The sequence below is a fragment of the Mytilus galloprovincialis genome, chromosome 8, assembly GCF_965363235.1.
Source record: "Mytilus galloprovincialis chromosome 8, xbMytGall1.hap1.1, whole genome shotgun sequence".
In the NCBI taxonomy this organism is placed as follows: Eukaryota; Metazoa; Mollusca; class Bivalvia; order Mytilida; family Mytilidae; genus Mytilus; species Mytilus galloprovincialis.
The window spans coordinates 1,616,627-1,638,654 of NC_134845.1; the positions used below are offsets into that span (position 1 = coordinate 1,616,627).

Consider the following 22,028-nt stretch of genomic DNA (forward strand, 5'->3'; position numbering starts at 1 on the left):
GGACATTTCGTAACTGTAAACCAACCCGTAATGGCGTCCGTAAATTTTACAAAGTGACGATTTCAACTTCGTTATTTGGAACTCTTGTTCCATACCAACATGCAAAGTTATAGGATATTGATATTTTATATCATTTCTTCCTAAAAGGTTCAGGTATGAAGTCAGCCTCATACAAGTAAAGGAGCAATTCGGCAAGAAAAGGGGCAAAATTGGTTCCCATTTGAATGACGATTATTTGTTAAAAAACGTAACAAATATGTTCTCAATCAAGAAATCAAGCATCTTGATTATGAATGAATTTTTACAAAGTAGGATTTATTCCTCCCCAAGACAAGATACCTGTGTATTTACGTTGGTCATTATCTTTTATGAAACAAAGCAATACAAATTTGTCTTTTTGTTTGGAATGCGGAATACGTGTAAAGAGTAGAAAAGTTAATATTATTGTAAGATTAGACAGTCTTTGATTGTATGTACTATAAGATCTTTTGATTAACTATCCACATATCATTCACAGTACCCTTAACTTAAAATAGGCAGTTTCACAATAACACTGAAACCCAGCTTTGATTACTGATAACATTGATGTTAGTAATTTAGAAAGAGTTTTCGTGGAGCGCTTTGAGGACCCATTAATACACCGTTGTTTGTAAGTGCACCTATGAAGTTTAGGTATCCAATTCAGTGATGGAAAATCCAGTTCTTCATTTTTGGTTGAAATTCCAAAGGAACATAGAACAGACCTATGATTATTCAGGATTTCCTCTTTGGTAAGTGTCGTTGAGGTATATGTTGAGTTTCCAAGTGAATTGTCAATTCCTAATTCGTTTATCAAGCAGTTAATGTAATACGTTTTACACACAAAAACGATGTTGTTTGGGGCTTTATCTGCGGGGACAGCAACGTTATAATATTAGTCATGAAGGATGGACAAGTGATTTGCAATATTTTGGTATTAAAAATTGATGTAAACGATGTGGCAAGCTGGATTATATATGAATGGGGAACTAGGACATGTGCAATCATGAGGTTTAGACTTGAGGTCGTCAATATTTAGAACCTGCAAAAATTGTTTCTGATTGAAATGTAAGTTGCCATTGTTTTTTAATGTATGGATAAGTAATGATTGGCTCACACTGATCTTCAAAAAAAGAAAGTATTTTCAATTGAACTTATTTGTAATAGAGGATATTGACCAAGTTGACGGCATCGAGATCTTTACCAAAAATACCGAACTCCGAGAACAGTTCTAATCGGAAAGTCATCCTACTCGCGAATCACTGCTTGCAGTGATCCTCATGGACTTCAATGTTAGTGCCGCCAACCTAACTCAACAATGTACTTAGAAATGAAATAACAACGTACATTTCAAACAAAATATATAACTATAACCATATATCTTAATTATTGGACTCCAAAACTGGTTGTCTTTTGATTATAACTGATATTTTACCAAATCACTTATTTACATCGTTCATACATAACTTTCTCAGTACACCACCCAAGTTGCTTCAAACTTCTCTTATTAGATGACCGATGACAAACCACAGTTAACAATCTATACCGTAAATTTTTACAAATGAAATTAAAATTGCATTTAAACTGTCAAACTACAGAACTGGTACTTCTGTGATATCCTAATCATTGAATGACGTGTCTCATATGCAACCTTTTAACCTGAAAATTTCGAAGTTTGCTCACATTACTTCTTGAAATTATGTGGCGCTACAATAACAAACTCTCTCTCAACAAAACTAATTCAACTACGTACAATAGACCGCTACTAAAACATGAACAGGAATATAACTTAACAACGACAGAATACGACGGTAACATTTATTTGTGTGAAAAACCTCAATCAGACAAAGAAACAGCAGTAGTAGTTCAAATTTGAAAAAAACTAAACATGGACCAATCTGACATGAACTTTACATTAGAAAATCTAACCCAGAGGGACATGTCTTTGTCAGAATCCCACAGTATGAATACCACTAAGAATGACAACCCAGTAAATTGTTTCGACATCGACTTGACATCTTCAAATCAACAGGCAACACCTACAGTCGGAGCAACCATCAAAGCGATTAACACCATCCTTGAGAATAGACACCATATTCTCACACTAGAATGTACCATGAGAAAAGTATCAACTAGAACACCCATATTTGTTAATACAAACATTGACTTTAGACCATTTTATGGATCAAATGAAGCCAAGGACTTCTTTGTTGAAAAACTAAAGACTATACGTCAAGAAACTGACCAGGGTATCCTTGAAAAACTAACCGCATCCTGCAAGGAGTTTACTACCAAATGTACAGTCAATGCTGATAAACTTAAATTGGATCTATACAACTAAACTAAACTCGGGTTCCGAAAGTGGTAACAAAGCTATAAGTGAGTTCAATGATGAACTGCTTAAACTTAAAAAGAAGTGGACGGAAGAATATAGAACAAGTGTGAACAGAATGAACTCAACATCGTGAAACACCACCAAGTTTAATAGGGATCGAAATCGCCCTTATTACAACAGGCACGATTCTACCGGCTAATTAAATAGAAGAATATAAACTGTGCATCTGAATATATTACGCTAGTTGTTCCTACTTAATTTTTGGACTATTATATTACTATACAAATGTAAGTCTACCTCAGATTAAAACATTAAGGTGGTACCTAAAATCAGCTAAACGTTTTAATCACATTGTATTGTTAAGGAAATATTAAGCTTCTCAATGATCAAAATTAGTGTTTGTCAAACTGCTATATATCCAACCAATTTTTTCCGAAAAAGTGATTGGTTGAAGTTTATTGAAATTTTTATATTTTTATCATAGGGTCAAAGTACATATCTTGTCAAAGTTTTATGAAATTTAAACGAGCCAAATTCATTTTAGTCAAGGTGTTGGGTACCACCTTAAACTTGTATTTTATGATAGATGTGGGTATTTATTTCTATTTTAAAATTTCTACGACTGGCTAGTAAACTTATGAAGAAAATTATATTAATATTGGCCATATTAACTACCACTGTACATATTATAATTAAACCTTATTTATTACCCCTAAAACGAAACGACAACGAGATACTATCTCTCAACCCGGCACCCTTAAATAAAATGCAGAGTATACCAGTTAAGACAGATATACAGTATCGATTAAAACAATCAAATATCTATACACTATACAATGTAACAAAATCAACGATATCAATTGTATTATAATCTAATATTCAGAGATGTGCAGAAAAATGTAAAATTTATAAAAATTAAAAACCAATTGTTCAGAGAACAATTGAAGGTCTTTCCACCAAAACAATGTATTTTAATATGAAAGGTGTAAAAATAGGTTTAAAATGTCATTTCAATCGTCAAATGATTCGAAAAGTATATGGTTTCTAAAATTCAGAGAACAATTGAAGGTCTTTCCATCCTTTTTGATATGAAAAGTTGTGAAACTAAGTTTAAATTTTTTTTTTAAATAAGGGAGATAATTTGTTACTTCCGGTTTGAAAAATGTTACTTCCGATTATATTTAAATATTTACTTGAAACCGATTCCAAAAATATCTGGTTCTATATACTTTTATATTAATAAAGTACAAAAAATAGCTACTTCCGGTTTACAAAAGGTCACTTCCGGTTGTATTTTTTTCAAGGTTAAATGGCTTGATACCTTTTTCTAAAAGTTGTATATCTTTATCATGTATACATATAGAATAAAAGCAAAGGTCAAAATATAGAACGTCAAATTAAGCTATGACCTTGAGATCAATTTCAAGGTCATAAACCAAGGACCTCAAATCAAAAGACCATAGGTCTTAATTATATTTAGTTAATGAGTTATATCACCAAACGCGTATTTTTTAATACAAGAGGGGAGAAAACTCCCTTTCACATTCAACGTACGCTTGCAATCAAAATTTACATCTTACGACATGTCGCAACTAACAATTTAGTAAAAATAATTTGTTGATATCTTATACAGTCTTTGGATATAAGTGAAAATAAGCCAAATTCAAATATTAAAATATGACCTTGACCTTTGACCTTGACCTAATTTTCATTTTTTGGGACCAAGGACCTCAAATCAAAAGATCCTAGGTCTCTATCACTTATGGTTTATAAGATAGAAATTCATATCAATTATATCAGATGCATAAGGGGAAATAACTCTCATATGGAGCGGTCATATCGCTTCGGTCAAAGTAGGACAAATCATGCGAAGGATATAACGAGCAATTTTGTAAAATAAATTTGTCATAATCTTTTACGGTTGCGAAGGAGATCCGCTAACAAGGAAAACAGTGTTTTACATATACAAAATATCTAAGCGACATATTGCGAAACAAATGTTTATCGCAAGAACAAAATTAGGCGGAAGAAAAAAAAAATTAAAAACCAATTGTTCAAAGAACAATTGAGGGTCTTTCCACCAATAAGTATCTTTTTTGATATGAAAATATTAAAATTCAGTTGAAAATGTCAGTTCCTATGGCTTAATGATGTATAAATATGAATTTCAAGCAAAGGTCAAAATCTAGAACGTCCAATTAACCTATGACCTTGACCTCAATTTTAAGGTCATAAACCAAGGATTCCATATCAAAAGACCAGAGGTCTGTATTATGTATGGTTCATGAGTAATATCCCTTTACGCATAATTCTAAATATAAAAGGGGCAAAAACTCCCATTTATTGTCTACGCACCCTTCCAATCAAAATTTTTAAGTTACGACATGTCGCAACTAACAATTTAGTAAAAATAATTTGTCGAAATCTTATAAAAATAATGAAAAAGAGTGAAAATAAGCCAAAATCAAAATTTAGAATTTGACCTTGACCTTTGACCTTGACCTAATTTTCATTTTTTTGGACCAAGGACCTTAAATCTAAAGATTCTAGGTCTCTAGCACTTATGGTTTACAAGATAGAAATGCATATCACTTATAACAAATGCATAAGGGGAAATAACTCTCATATGGAGCGTTCATATCGCTTCGGTCAAAATAGGACAAATCAAGCGAAGGATATAACGAGCAATTTTGTAAAATAAATTTGTCATAATATTTTACGGTTGCGAAGGAGATGAGCTAACAAGGAAAACAGTGTTTGGGGAGATAACTCCTACAAAGAAAAGTATTCGTTTACGCAGGGTAAATTTCAAAAGCGCATAAACTGTTCGATATCATATACCAAATATCTAAGCGACATATTGCGAAACAAATGTTTATCGCAAGAACAAAATTAGGCGGAAGAAAAAAAAATTAAAATTAAAAACCAATTGTTCAGAGAACAATTGAAGGTCTTTCCATCAAAACAATGTATTTTGATATGAAAAGTTGTGAAACTAAGTTTAAAATGACATTTCAATCGTCAAATGATAGCTCCTAGTAAGCTGATTCCAAAAATATATTGTTTTATACATTTTTTTTTAAATAAGGGAGATAATTTGTTACTTCCGGTTTGAAAAATGTTACTTACGATTATATTTGAATATTTACTTGACACTGATTCCAAAAATATCTGGTTCTATATACTTTTATATTAATAAAGTACAAGAAATAGCTACTTCCGGTTTACAAAAGGTCACTTCCGGTTGTTTTTTTCAAGGTTTAATGGTTTGATACCTTTTTCTAAAAGTTTTTAAGCTTTATCATGTATACATATAGAATAAAATCAAAGGTCAAAATCTAGAACGTCAAATTAAGCTATGACCTTGAGATCAATTTTAAGGTCATAAACCAAGGACCTCAAATCAAAAGACCATAGGTCTTAATTATATTTAGTTAATGAGTTATATCACAAAACGCGTATTTTTAAATACAAGAGGGGATAAAACTCCCTTTTACGTTCAACGTACCCTTGCAATCAAAATTTACGTGTAACGACATGTCGCAACAAACAATTTAGGTAAAATAATTTGTCGTTATCATATACAGTTTCTGGAAATAAGAGAGAATAAGCCAAATTCAAAAATTAGAATATGACCTTGACCTTTGACCTTGACCTAATTTTCATTTTTTTGGACCAAGGACCTCAAATCAAAAGATCCTAGGTCTCTAGCACTTATGGTTTACAAGATAGAAATGCGTATCACTTATAACAAATGCATAAGGGGAAATAACTCTCATATGGAGCGTTCATATCGCTTCGTTCAAAATAGGACAAATCATGCTGAGGATATAACGAGCAATTTTGTAAAATAAATTTGTCATAATATTTTACGGTTGCGAAGGAGTTGCGATAACAAGGAAAACAGTGTTTGGGGAGATAACTCCTACAAAGAAAAGTATTCGTTTACGCAGGGTAAATTTCAAAAGCGCATAAACTGTTCGATATCATATACCAAATATCTAAGCGACATATTGCGAAACAAATGTTTATCGCAAGAACAAAATTAGGCGGAAGAAAAAAAAAAAAATAATCAGAAGAAAAACAATAGGTCTTTCCACAGAAAAGTGGAAAGACCTAATAATCAGAAGAAAAACAATAGGTCTTTCCACAGAAAAGTGGAAAGACCTAATAATCAGAAGAAAAACAATAGGTCTTTCCACAGAAAAGTGGAAAGACCTAAAAAATAACATTAAACAAAACCACAAACTACAATTATTTACGCTATGTGAAGATCTTAGGAGGTAAGATATTCCATTCATTGACAATATAACATTCAAATATTTTAAAGAAAACATCAATACAACTTAAGTAGGAAATTTCTATTTGTTGCCTAAAATACATAAACTATCCCAAAATATACTATCAGAAATGGAGAGAAATGAAACAGCTAGACGAGACAATTTAATTTCAGGCAGACCAATTGTATCACTGTGTGGTACGCTCCTACACAATATTGGGCACTATATCGATTATTTTCTTGTTCCACTTGTTAAAGAACAATATACATATATAAAAGATACGTCAAGTTTTATTAATTCGATTGAAAATATAAAACCCCAAAGAGACTGCTAGCTAGTAACATTCGATGCAAAAAACATGTACACTTGCTTTACATTTAATGAAATACTAGAAGCCACTAACGCGGCACTTACCAATATTGATCCAAGTGAGTATGAAATCAAAGTTCCAACGAAGAATAGTATACTTCGCCTATCAAGGCTTATTTTAGAAAACAATGAATTTATTTTTAACAATAAATTTTACCGTGAAACCTTGGGCGTGCCTATGGGCGGATCGGCGTCTGCTGAATTGTCAGACCTTACAATGTTTGTCATTCTTGAAAACGTTTAACAACGCTTTCAGCACAGACACAAAATGATAATGACTTCCAGATTTAGGGATGATGGCTGTATAATATATATTCCGGACCTATAGAAGAAATACACGAACTATTTACAATAGCTAATACTGCACACCCGCACTTGAAATTCACCTACGAATATTCCCGTAATGAAACAATATTCTTGGACACTGTAATATACAAAGGAGAAAGATTCTTTAACGAAGGCGTACTAGACATTAAAACCTATATCAAACCAACTGAAACATTTCAATATCTACACAGATACAGCTCACACCCGAAAAGTGTTTTCAAAGGATTTATCAAGGGTGAAATATCGAGATACATCAGAAACACCAGTAGCAGAACTGAACTTAAAAACAGTTAGAAGCTTTTAAAACATGTCTCCTCAAACGAGGATATGAAATATCTGAAATCAACGAAATTTTTAATCAAACACAAAATATAGAAAAGAAAAACCTGCTTTTACAACGCCAGACGAAACGGGAACAACCACTAGTTATGATAACAAAGTTCAACCCATCTATACAGAAACTAAAAAATATAATTACAAAACACTGGAACCTTATTTCATTAAACCCTAATTGTTTGAACATATTTAATCACCAGCCTATTATAGCTGTTAAAAGACATACAAATTTACAAGAACTATTATCAAAGCATTAGGGCATAGTCTGCTCAACCTTTCACAACACAATATGATACTGATCTCCCAAAAATAAATCATAATTAACTTATATGTTATTCAAAGACAACCGGTGTATTGTCCAATATAATATACGAAATAAAACAAAAAACATAAATAATACGCCAATATACAACTTATTGAGTCGACCACTGGTGACGCCGGACTCATGGATCTTTTCCCCAAACACGGCAGAAACACCGGGCCTTACATTCATGCTCTGGGTGAGCTCGGATGGGCTATTTAAATACAAGGCAAAATCAAAGACATTAAAATAATGAACAATTACTATGACATTTCCTGAAAGTTCAACCTTATAAAAGTTTCGGAAAGTACTTACTCTGTATTTTGACAGTTCTACCATAACACGTATCCTGACAGACTTCAGAATATATTTGAATAATTTTATTCAGACCAGTTCTAGAACATTTCAAACCAGTTAATAAGCCACTGATAAGTCACATTTCGACCAAACCTGATGTCTTATACTTGATTTTACGTATTCTCTATCAGTCGTATTATTTGCATTACTGTAACGTGTTATATATTGTTAACTTTATCAAATAAACATCAATACTAAATGATAAACATGGTAGAAACTAGTTTACCTGCAATAAGACCGATACACACTATCTTTACTGCTAAAGTTGTTCTTAAAGACTTTATCTGAGGTTGGAACTGTTCAGTACCTATAACAAACATTATATGTATATTAACTGTGGACGTAAAACGTACGGTGGTTCGGATCCGTCATACAGACAGATTCACACGAAACTCGTCCGTTTTATCTATGGCTATATTTCTTTTATTTAATGAACTTAGATAAGAAGTGAGACAGCTAAGTATAACAAATATTTAAGAAAAACTTACAACATATATAATTTCTACTAATTATTTGCTTTCTTTTTTTTTTCATTTAAAAAAAGATAGAGAGACATGACTATTTTAGTTGTGTTTCCTCTTCCTCAGTTTAATTCTTTCCATACGGCATTTAACGGTTGAATGTTTATCTTTTGATGTGAAAGTGTATAACCACTAAACGGCCTTGAGCATATCATCCTGATTTTCATATTATCATGGCCTGTGATATATTTTTAAATTGTTTTCGCATTTTCTGTTCATAACAACTGTTTAACCTTTGATATAGGCTTTTCATAAACGGCACATCACCTGAAATCTCAACACCTAAATCATAACTTATCATAAAAGATGACTTTTGAAAATGGTCTTTGTTAAACACAAAGTATTTATTCAGTACACTTTATACAATGTTATATGCTCATTTTTCCAGACTTCCACAAACTTATATTTAAATTTGAACGCATCGTAAATGGCGATGTCTCAATTTCATTGAAACTGTGGTAGTGTGTTAAAAACATAAATTCAATAAGATTTTAAAAATTCTTGAAATGCAGAAAAAGTTTAAAAGTTACAATATCTTACCTTTTGGCAAAGTGTCTATATCAGATCTATTAGTTCGCCTGAAATTAAATACGGATTTATAGCAGCTTCCTAAATAGTTTACTTGTATATCAACAAAGGTGGTGTTAAGATTCTACCATCAACAAGGTATTAAATAAAACCTGAAAACTTGAGAACCTAGCTTATTCCATGCATGCATAAACGAATGCTAATAATCTTAACTAAGTCCATGCTTGCACGTACTTAGTCTGTATAAAACATTGAATAATTTCAAATGACTATTCAAAATTAGTTAAGCTCATGCATGCATGTTCTAAGTTAACGTTAGTTCCATTCGTCCATGCATGCATGAACTAAGCTTAGCTCTCAAGTTTTCATTATCACATAATATGAAAGGTTTAGTCATACTTTTAAGTGTTTGCAATTTATTTCTTAAAGTAAGTGTTTTTAAATTATAATAAATAGGTTGAATATGATAAAATCAACTAAAAAGGGGGATAAAAATATAGTAATATAGCCGGGTGAAATGTCGTTCCGGTTAAATGGAAAACAAAAAGGAATATTTCGCTCCTTAAACTTTTGTTTCAGCAGTCGGAAAGACCGAATAACAAACTACAAACTAAATGTAGTGTAACATACAAAAAATAACAATATATATCAGCACAAGCAATTAAAAGATTAAGCATGTTAACAGTGGACAAATTAGAAATAACAATAGATTAAAAGAGTAATTAGTGTCCGACACGTATTTGTGAATTATAGTCTAAACTGTCACAGAGAATGAATACTGAAATAAATAGAGTAAATTTAAGACTGTTGTCCAAGATTATGACACATAATCCGTGTAAAACACTTATGCCTAAATTTACGACAAAATAAATGTAAAACCTAAATATACATTAACACAATTGAATTACTAAAATGTTGTTAGAAATCATCTTATTTCAATGCAATGTCCAAATTGTCCGGTCACAGTAACATCAACTTTAAAAAAATATATAACTAATATCATGAAATTAAGTAGTAAGAATTTATGTAGGTTTTCTAAACTTGATGTTGATTTCCAGTTATATCTAATACCTTGTTCACATTGATGTTATAGTATCATAGTATTTTCGCATTCAGTTTTCATCGAAATAAAGTGAGGCTTTTAAGTTGGCAAATATCACTTTACAAATTATCGATTTGTATAATGTTACGTACGTATGAAAAACAGGATTGCAGTTAGAACTTTTCTTTGTTGAATTCAAATACATGCATTCGTAATCTGCAAAAATATTTTACAGAATTAATCTAATCAGTTTTTCAAGTACTTGTGTGATGCAGTCCGTCTCCTCGCCCACAAGTTTTAACAAATTTACTATTCTGAAAATACGCAAAACACGCATAAAGGGAAATCTGATTGATGTATTTGTCAATAAAATCCAACCTCTATTAAACAGGTTACAACAAAGTACACTTCACGGCAACATGCAGTCCTCAGAAAGATCTAAACAGAAATACGAGTCCTTACAATGTTAACGATGTTGAGACAATATGTTGCTAACATTGTTAATACCGTGATGTCAACAATATTGGTTATAGAGGTAATACCACGATATCATATAACGTCTAATTCACTTACATACCAACATAATTCGGAAAAGTTTTCTCTTGAATTCGACAGTTGTTGGTAATTAATTCTACATTTCATTTCAGTAAAACATTACTGGGTCATAAGCATATATCTAATTTCAAAGCACCAGTATTTTTTAATGGGATTTTTACACAATAATTGTCCAAAAAATTGACATGAATATGATGATATTGAAATGCTCTTTTAAAAAATGCTGTGACGATGTCATTTTTCTTTAGGTTAACAGAATACTTTCATTTCTACCTGCAGTCCACTAATGGCTACACTTGTTTATGCAACTGTATAAATTTGAAGTCCTTCACTTCGCATCCGGTCAAGAATTGTCGTAATAGAATGCGATGCCCAGACTTATTATTTTTATCAAAGAAAAATCCCCAAGCTACATATGGTGTAAATGAACATACTTTCCTAATGAATTTAAAAATTATTTTGATAACTTAATCGTCAATAACATCAATAAAAGACAAAAACATAAATACTGACCTACCAGGTGATAACGTTGTATTGTTTGGACACTGATTAATGTAACATGAGCAATCCTCCACGGACGGCTTGCAGAAACACAAATACTGACTTACCAGGTGATAAAGTGGTATAATCTGGACACTGTTTAATGTAACATGAGCAATCCTCCACGGACGGCTTGCAGAAACATAGATTTCGTGGTGGTGATACAAATGCATAATGTCTTGTGTAATCACATCGACAGGTAGAATCGCCGATAGATGACGTATTGTCGAACACTAGTTGTCCAGTGTCACTGCATGGTGACTTTAAATATAAGCAATTAATGCTTCGATTTGTCCAAAATGTGAATGGTTGATATCTCTCTTCAGAACACTTTACATTTCTATACGTCCCAGAGATAACATATTTCAAGCCTGCAAGGAATAGAAAACAAAACATACATTGTCAGTGAGTTATAAGAAGCCATGTACTGGTAAGCAGGTGTAGAGTTCGTAATGCATAATCTTTAGTTTTCTATGTTGTGTTGTATGTACTATTATTTGTCTGTGTGTCTTTGTTTTTAATGGCGTTGTCAGTTTATTTTTTATGAGTTTGACTGTCTCTCTGGTATCATTCGACCACTTTTAACAAGAGTAAATGCGTAATGGTTACTCATAGGGCTTGTTATCTTGCTTTATTTTCTCTTTGTTAACGGAAATGTTTTAAACAAATATGGTATGAGTGCATATACGTTATGATGCTCGTTTATTCATGTTTGGAAAAGGTGACACCATAGGATTTTGATATAATAAACATCATGTGCCAGTTGGAAAACCAGAATCCACAAAAAAAAACCAAGGCAATGAAGATAGTTATTGCTGTAGATGAATAATTTGTTATTACATTTTTCGTTGTAAACGTAATTCGAGCAAGATCTTGTTTAAAAAGAAATTCAGTATGAGAAAGAGGTACACGACAACCAACAAAAAATGTGTTATTTTAATACTTCATCTAAATCTATTGAAAAAAATTCTGGAACATCAATAATTAGTCGATGTCAATTGTGGAACATTCTTCACACATTGTAATACAAAATCTCACTGCTGAAGTGTACATGACAAAAGCCAGAAGACGACTTCATAGTCTAATGGGAACAGGCCTACATTTGGACCTTGATTTGGACCCTTAAACTGACATCACAATTCTAAATACTTAAGTCATGCCTATCTTAATCTATGGAATTGAAGTTTTATTTCAACTGGGCGTATTTCGTTTTCTATACATCAATTCTTTTAGACAATGATAGAGCAAATATTATCATTCTGCAAGACTACAGATGAGTCTGCGGAACATATACTAAGTTGAGTCTACCTATAGATCCTGAATAGCATATGCAACCTTGATCTTTATTTGAGAATACAAGTATTATAAAAACAGATAAATCTGCAATTTAATGGATATTGGCAGAAATACAACTACAATTAAAAAACACACAAAAGAAATAAATAGTTTATTGTAATAGCGGGTTCATAAATATATGAAGAAAATATGTCTGAAATATGTTAAATGAATACAAAGAGTTTTTAAATATTCCTTTAAGAAAATGGCATTAACACAAACCTAATTACAAAACAAAATAGATAAAAACTTTGAGCGATACACCAGGCACAATACATTTTGGTAAAAACAAAATTAGGAGAATACATTCAATGCTATCAACAAATACCTCAAACTATAGAGACTTCATCAAATTACCAAACGAAACCATAATTGCAACTGGTAATTACATCTTGCTGACAAAAAGAGATAACTTTAATGAAAATCAGATACCTGCCACCTGCAAAATCTACTACAAAAGGGATCCGACTGTTTCACATTTTCTGATCTCATGTTAGGTATTAAAACCTGCATGAGTGTCTCTGTTGAAGTCTTTATGATAACTGTATTATCAAATTGCTGGAAAGTACCATTAATATAGATATAGTTTTTTCCATGTAATTATAAACCCATACCACGTTGTGAACTACTAACCCTTTATCCAGGGGAATATTCTACTGGTGAACAGATATCATAAACTTCATACTGAATATGTGCCTATATTGGCAGACAATATAAAGATCATAGATAGTGACGTCAAAATCATGGAAGGTTAAAAACCTTTGAATATAGTTTTACTGAATAAATACACACCTGCTCTGGCTTCTTCATTCTTCTCACAGAATTCAGTGTAAGTTTTGTTTTTGGTGTTGTATAAACAATTGTACACTGTTGAATTACCACTGCATTCACTATGAACACGGAAACCTCTTTGTGATGAATGAGGACATCGTCGATCATACCCACAAATTCTAACAGCGACTAGAACAACAATTACCTAAAATAATGCATTTAATTAAAACATGACATTATGACATAAGAAGGTAATAGATATGCGTTAAGGTTAACTGAAATAAAAAAGGGTTTTTATGTTGTCTGACAACGATATATGGAATAAAAAAAGTTTAAAGTTTAAAGAAAGATTTTGCACACTTTGTAAACACTTAAGTGTCTATTTCAATTGATTCAATTAGTTTATGTGAGAATTTTTAACTGATTTAGTCATTAAAAATGCCCCGATTCAAGCTTTAATATGAACAATCTATCAAACATGCCTAAAAACGTGACTTTTCAGATGGTTTTTGTCAAAAATGAAAGTGGCCGCATCCGTGTTCATCCTCAACCTTTATATATGTTATGTATTACTATCAAACACAACCTACATTTCAATATTATAAATGAACACGAATGCGGCCATTTTCATTTCAGACGGCAACCGTCTAAAATTTAACTAAAATGCTAAAATTGTGACGATTTCAGTAATTTAGCATGACTTAATGATGCTAGTACCCGATATATGTGCATTATATTGTCAAAAACAGCCCATATGTATGTAGCAGAAGCATTGTACCCTCCAGTAAATAGCTAAAATATTACATTTTCACAATTTTGTAAAACTGCTATATTTTGGGTCCCAAAAAGGGTATTACTGAATCTAATCCTTTGGTGCAGGTTTCTTTTAATATTTAAAATAAAATTTCAAAAGTGTTCTACAATGCTCACTAGTCCTTTAGCTTTCATTTGATACCAAAAATACCTAAATATTCTACATATTTTGAAAGTTACTTTCGTGCGTAGGAACTATTTTGTGTTAAATATGTACTACTTTCTGGTATGTGTTTTCTGGCCACACCCAATTAGTGATGTTACACAAATAACAGAACCAAACTTGCTATTTTGACTTGAGCATTTACTTTATTTCATTCTATGATCTATCGCAAGCAATTAAAGAAAACATATAAAGCTTTAGTCCAAAAACTATTTTACTAATTTTAAGCTCAAATTGGACTGGTAGTAGCATATGGGTTATTTATAAAAAAACTGCATATGGATATTACCAATGGCCAATATATTTTTCTTTATTCTCAGTATCATTGTTTTATTTATTAATTTCTATTAGAAAAGCTATGTGCTTACCAATAGTCATATTTTATCAGAGGTTCTTCATTAAATAAGAATATATTAGTCCAAACTAAAGATATAAATGAGAAAGTTGTCCCCCTTTTTTTCTTTAAATTGGAAAAGGGCATTTTTTTGTATAAACCATAATTCTGTGGTAAAGCATAGATTATTCAGAGCAACTTATATACCCCTCAGCTAGATAACATTCAAACTGGTTTAAAATTGCATGTACAGTGAAATTTTATATGAGTATACACCATTTGCCTAGATTGTAAAAGGCTACCATAAGAAAAACTTAAAAAATTGAAAAATCATAGGATGTTTTTTACCTATTGAATTCTATCTGTATTACTATTACTTATTGTGGTATCGATTAATTATAACATGTATGGGTACTTTTCTTTCTCGGGTATGAACACTTTTTTTGTTCAAGCGTCTTTTGTAGAGGACAAGTAAATAGGGAATGTGGCAAAGAGAAAACAGCCCGAGCAAAGAGAAGAAAACATCCTTTCACTTAATCCGTTCAACTGAAAACAAAATATCGAGAAGAACTCAATCCTTAAAAAAGTAAAAGTATGACCTTGCAACAAGTTTGTTATATTTAGTATAAAGGTTTTCTTACCATAAAAATTTCTAACGTCAATAGTATCAACTTCATGTCTGCAAAAGAATTTTAGAAGTATAAATTATATTCATTATTAGCTTTCAGTAACTGCCAGTCCTCTCATATCGTACTTTCGTGTTAATTTAACCTATTGATACAATTGATATTGCTTTATTATAATTATATGTTTACTTATTTTGGTGTTATTTCGTCTCTATTCTTAGTATGTACCAGTTTTAAATAGTGTACATTAAATTAATTCGTTCAGTGTATGTTCACTTTTGTGTGTTAATATGTCTTTTGGTTGAGTAAGGCATTTCAATCGAAAATTTATAGAGTGTCTTGCATTTTAGTGATGTTACCCTATTGATTTTATAAATAATCGTGTCCATAAATCAATCTTACCGAAACCTTCTTATATCATTGCCTAAATGATATTGTACTTTTGTATTAAATTGACCTGTTTATACGATTTTTTTAGTTATAATATTTAGTAATTTAGTATTATATTTCGTCTTTAGGTATAATATGTACCATCAATGTTACTTTCTTGTTTCGGAAAAGGATAAATAAAAACAACAGTAAACGTTAGTACATATTGAATTGTTAAAACTTGCTGCACTTGTTTGCATCTGTCATTGCTCTGTTAGAATGTATTTTGTTTCATCATAGCTTGCTGTTCGATGTGTGCCAAAGCGTCATGTTTTAAAAGACTATGTGTCTTATTGGCACCCGTACTACAGAAGTAGACTATACTAGTTTGACTAACTCATTCATTTTGCATATTAAACTAAAAACAATGTGTTTCAACTCATACAACATCTTTTTATATCTATATATAGTATTCATAACACCTCTTATTTAACAATTCAAATCTTCCTCTTTAAAATAACAAACCTTTTATTTGAAATTCCCTAGTTCGTTCTGTATATGCTTAAATGGTACTGAACGTCACTTAATCATCTATCAATCAATCAATCAACACAGTGACATTATCATGTCAATGTTTTAAGATTGCAGGAAATACAATATTTCACTGTCAAACTAGTTATTGTTTTTTTTTCTAGTTATTAACTCCTGAAATATTTTGAAGCTATGAAGACAGTTTGCAAAAACAAAATGAAAATTATCAATCTGTATGTACAACACTTCGAACAGAAGCTAACTTATAGCAAGATCACCGCTATTATAAATTTTGGGAAACCGTTTAAACAGGAAATAAAACTGCCATTTCATTCATGCGGAGAATCCAAAACAACTTACTCGCATATGAATGAATTTAAAAATAAAGTTGTCGTGTGTCTAAAAAATGTTATTGGTCGTTATTTTTATTAGGATTTAAAGGTCAAAAACATTGTTAACAATTTAAACATTTAAACATTGGTCGATTTAAATGGCGTATGAACTGTTTTTTACCTACGGTTCAATGATCTATTGCAAATTGATAGGAAGTAAATTCATTACAGATACAATGAACAAAAAAATATCATTGTTCAAAAGTATCCATATTTACAATTCTAAACTATCCATTACAAGGTTCTTTATTGATAAATATTAAAAATTTGAACAACATATAAACTAGTACTTTCGTTTTGAAAAGTAAACAAGGTAATACTACAATGGCAGAAAACGATCGGATCAAATAGAGCAAAACATGAAAAGTAATATTTACCGAAAGAAAATGTTTCTACACAAAATTTCATAAATGACCCTTAATGTTTCAAATCATATTGAAACAACTGAACATAATTTGCTATCACAAACTTCCTCCATAAAATAATCTTATATTCAGTTGTTGTTTTTATAATTCGTTTTTGCTTTTTTTTTTAACTTTCGACTTCATGTATCGACTGGGTAAGAGTCAGACCCTCTTCTGTTTGGTAAATATAACAGGTAAAACAAGTAGAAATGGATGCCTATTGCTGAAACTTACCTGGTTCCAGTCGAAACTTTTGGAAATCTACATCTTGATTTCGTAAAACGTGCTTCGGTTATCGTTCTTTGTAAACATGAATCCTTTGACACTTAGAATTAAATGTTTTGGGCATGATAAACAATTGCATATACTTATATATTGATAATTTAGTTTTTTTATTCAAATAAAATCCTTCGATAAATAAAGGCAACAGTAGTATACCGCTGTTCAAAACTCATAAATCCATGGACAAAAAACAAAATCGGGGTAACAAACTAAAACCGAGGGAAACGCATTAAATATAAGAGGAGAACAACGGCATAACACCGAAACGTAACACACACAGAAACGGACCAAGCTTCAGACAAAACACCACGAGAATAACAAATATAACATGAAAAACCAAATACATGAATTTGGGATAGACAAGTACCGTGCCACGTCTTATCTCAATATCTCAAAAATAAGAGAAAACACAAACGACTCAACGTTAAAATGCAACACACACAGAAACGAACAATAATATAACAATGGCCATCTTCCTGACTTGGTACAGGACACTATATACTTGAATTTAATACTTTTGGGGGTTTATTGTCGTTTTTCTTCGTCTTCATGGCTAGTAATTCCGCAAAATGATTTGCATACGTTTTTGATCGAAACAAGGCTTGATTTGACCTTGTCTTACAACGGGTGACCGGATGTACATATTTAGGTCAAAACAAATGCTTTTGCCCAAAATATGAAAGTTCAACTTCGGGTTAATTACCTTCTTATACAATTAAATTCAAAATAATAATAATAATAATAATAATAATAATAATAATAATAATAATAATAATAATAATAATAATAATAATAATAATAATTATAATGATAATAATAATAATAATAATAATAATAATAATAATAATAATAATAATAATAATTAAAATATTTACAGCGCCTAATATAAGAGATAAGAATTACTCTAAGGCGCTATACATTCACGTGGTAAATAAAACAAATCAAAATCAATGACAAAAACATAAAACATACATTTTGGCAGATTGAAATAATGAAATAAAAGATACAACAAAAATGCCTACCATAAAATAAAAGGTCAATACGAATATATATATATATATATATGTTAAAACAAAGAATTAAAAATTAACAATATAGTCTAAAAGCGTACAAAACAAACACAAACTCGAAAAAAGAAATACAAAAAGTTATATTAAAAAGTTGATACAAAACAAGTAAAAAGAAAAGAAAAAAGAAAAAAAATATTCTTAGAAGCAATGCGATAAAAATGAGCTTTGAGCTGAGATTTAAATCACTCTAGGGACTTGAATTGTCTTAAACTGTTCGGGAGATTGTTCCGTAGAGATGACCTGTCCAATCAAATTGTCTTTCACCGTACGTCTTCGTCCTCACGTTTGGAACGGTAAGTAGTTTTGTAGAGCTTGAACGCAAAGATCGGTTTGGCACGTGTAGATTGACTAGTTTCCGAATGTAAGCAGGGCCAATACCATACAAAGCGCAGTACACATAAGTCAGTAGTTTGTATTGTGGTCTGTTATTGTTAAGAAAAAGAACTGACAAAAAGTAAAATCACAAAATTACTGAACTCAGAGGAAAAGTCCCGAATCAAATGGAAAAATTAAATGATAAACCACATCAAACGAATGGACTAACACTAGTACTGTTATATTCCTGAATTTCTACAGGCTTTTTCAAATGTAGAAAAATGGTTTGAGATTATCTAATGATACTTCATATCAAAATTAGAATAGCAGATACTCTCAAACGTTTTTGTTAATCAATTTATCTAAAGAATAATCTAATTTGTATTAAAAAACGATCATCTCAAATTTGTATTTCTAAACAAAATAAAATAAATACTTTATATGTGGAGGCCAAAATTCTGAAAAAGGAATAGAACTTTGGTCACAATTGGTTTTCCTCCGACCAACAGTAAAATCCCTGACAAAGTAATATAAGGCATCCTTTTGCTGTGGGGTATGTATCATGTTCGCAGCAACATTCAATGAGAATATGGATGAAAAATCCGATATCTCGTTTAAACGGAATTTGATTAGACTGTCATTAAAGTGAGAGGGTTAGCGATATAGAACCAGGTTTCATCCACCATTTTCTACATTTGAAAATGCCTGTTCCAAGTCAGGAATATGACAGTTCTTGTCCATTCGTTTTTGATACGTTTTGTTTTTTCATTTTGCCATGTGATTATGGACTTTCCGAATTGATTTTCCTCTAAGTTCAGTATTTTTGTGATTTTACTTTTTAAAACTATGGACAAAAAGAAATTGGGGTAATAAACTAAAACTGAGGGAAACGCATAAATATAAGACGAGAACAACGACACAACATTAAAATGTAACACACACAGAAACGGACTAAGCATTAGACAAAATCCGATGAGAATAACAAATATAACATCGAAACCAAATACATGAGTTTGGGATAGAAAAGAACCGTGACACGTCCTACAGTAATGTGAATTCACACTCAAATATTAGAGAAAACAAACGACACAACGGAAACACAACGTTAAAATGGTACACACACAGAAACGAACTATGATATAACAATGGCCATTTTCCTGACTTGGTACAGGACATTTTTAAAAATACAAATGGTGGGTTGAACCTGGATTTGTGACATGTCAATCCTCGTACTTTAATGGCAATGTTAAATATAACATTGAAATGACAACATAATATTACAGGACTTCAATACAAATAAATAGGAGAACGTATTAGACAAAAAAACACATGATTAATAGATAACAAAAGTCATCAGGTTTAAAATTCAATACGCCAAAAACGCGCCTCGTCCACACAAGACTCACCATTGACGCCCAGATATAAAAGATAGAAAGTTAAAAAAAAAAAAAAAAAAAAAGTACAAAGTTGTACAGCACTGAAGATCAAAAGTTGAATACGATTGTGTCAAACACGGCTATGTTTGTATGCTTGGGATAAGAACATCCTTATTATTTCGAACAATTTATGCTATTGCAAACATTACATTTGATGAAATGAATGTAAAAGATATACATAATGAAACTGAAATATTAACTAATTACAGAAAACAAAACCCGAATACATAGTGCAAAGACCAACACAGAAAAATTGATGAACTCGACTTACATGTAATCCAGGCCTCAACGCAAACAAATCATAAAAATTACGTCACATACGAAGTGGTGAAGGGGGTCTTTGCACGTTAAGAACATAGGTGGTCTTTTACAAGATTTGATTTCTGTCATTATCTATCAGTGTCCTATAATAGTCCAAAATTCCGACGGTTTTTTTTATTTGATTTTTTTTTTTTTGAAGATGCATTGAATATTTGGCTATGGACTTTGAGAAATCAATAATTAATCAAGTCATATCTTTATTCATAGAACATGTAGAAGGGATGAAATTGCGACTTGGAAAATAACGGAATATATGTTGGTCTGTAAAGTGATTTTAGAGTGTGGGGAAATGTATTGAATTAAAATCGGAATATTTGTTGCATTTATTACTTAATATATAAAATCAGATTTGTCAAACATCAATGACTATACAGGTTTGTTTTTTTTTTTATTTTGCCAGATAGATATAATCGATTGTAAAACTGCTGAACTATATAAAATGTTTAAACAACTAATGATTTTTTTTTCTAAATTTGATTTGTAAATATTTTGCCTTCAAACTTGTAAAAAGAACAGGGATACTTTGTGTTCTCCACAAAGGAAAACATAATCCAAATTAAAAGTGCAACTTTCGATTAAAATTCTAGCCATAAACTATCCTTATGGTTGAATAAAGAGGTATAAAGTTATATAACAATGCAAAACGAAACAGAATATACGATACGGGTATCTAAAAACCAAAAGATAACTAGCATATATCTATAAGGATAAGAAAATATAGTCATGCTTGATTACTTCTTAGGCAAATTAGGTCTCGCCACTTCAATCCACCACAATTCATAAGTGACACATGTGAAAAACGTAACACGACAAGGTTCGGTGTGAGCCAAGGCTCCGTGTTGAAGGCCGTACTTTAACCTATAATGGTTTACTTTTTTAAATTGTTATTTGGATGGATGTTGTCTCATTGGCACTCACACCACATCTGCCTTTATCTATATAATCCAAAATTAACTAGTTTGTCGATAATAAATTCATCGTAGATACCAAGATTAAAAATTCATATTTACGCCAGACGCGCGCGTTTCGTCTACAAAAGGCTCATCAGTGACTCCCGAATCAAAAAATGTTTAAAAGGCCAACCAAATAAAGTGCGAAGTTGGAGAGCATTGAGCACCAAAAATTCCAAAAAAATTGCCAAATACAGCTAAGGTAATAAGATAATCTATACCTCTGAAATCATCCTTACGTTTTATTTATTTATTGAACAACTCTGTATTGAACTTAATGAATGTACAGATTAATCCATTTTCACCCGGAAAGAACAGAAAACATATATCTAATTACGTTTACTTCCTAAAACACTTTATTGCTATGATATGTTTCCTGATTAGGCTAACATTAAACCTCAAATATT

At 31.2% G+C, this 22,028-nt stretch overlaps 1 protein-coding gene and 1 long non-coding RNA gene across 2 annotated transcripts in view; both read right to left on the reverse strand.

Moving 5' to 3' along the window:
- Positions 1-9,416, reverse strand: part of LOC143042936 (uncharacterized) — a 55,298-nt gene extending 45,882 nt beyond the window's left edge. The window contains exons 1-2 of the mRNA XM_076215441.1: positions 9,385-9,416; positions 8,550-8,630 (exon numbers count right to left, since the gene is read on the reverse strand). The gene's annotated coding sequence lies outside the window, so the exon portion shown is untranslated. The remainder of the gene's footprint in view (positions 1-8,549; positions 8,631-9,384) is intronic.
- Positions 9,417-10,565: 1,149 nt separating this feature from the next.
- On the reverse strand, positions 10,566-13,815 carry LOC143043060 (uncharacterized). The gene is made up of 3 exons (XR_012968166.1): positions 13,637-13,815; positions 11,578-11,880; positions 10,566-10,630 (listed from the first exon to the last, which is right to left on the reverse strand). It is a non-coding gene; the product is annotated as an uncharacterized LOC143043060 (long non-coding RNA).
- Between the last annotated feature and the right edge of the window lie 8,213 nt (positions 13,816-22,028).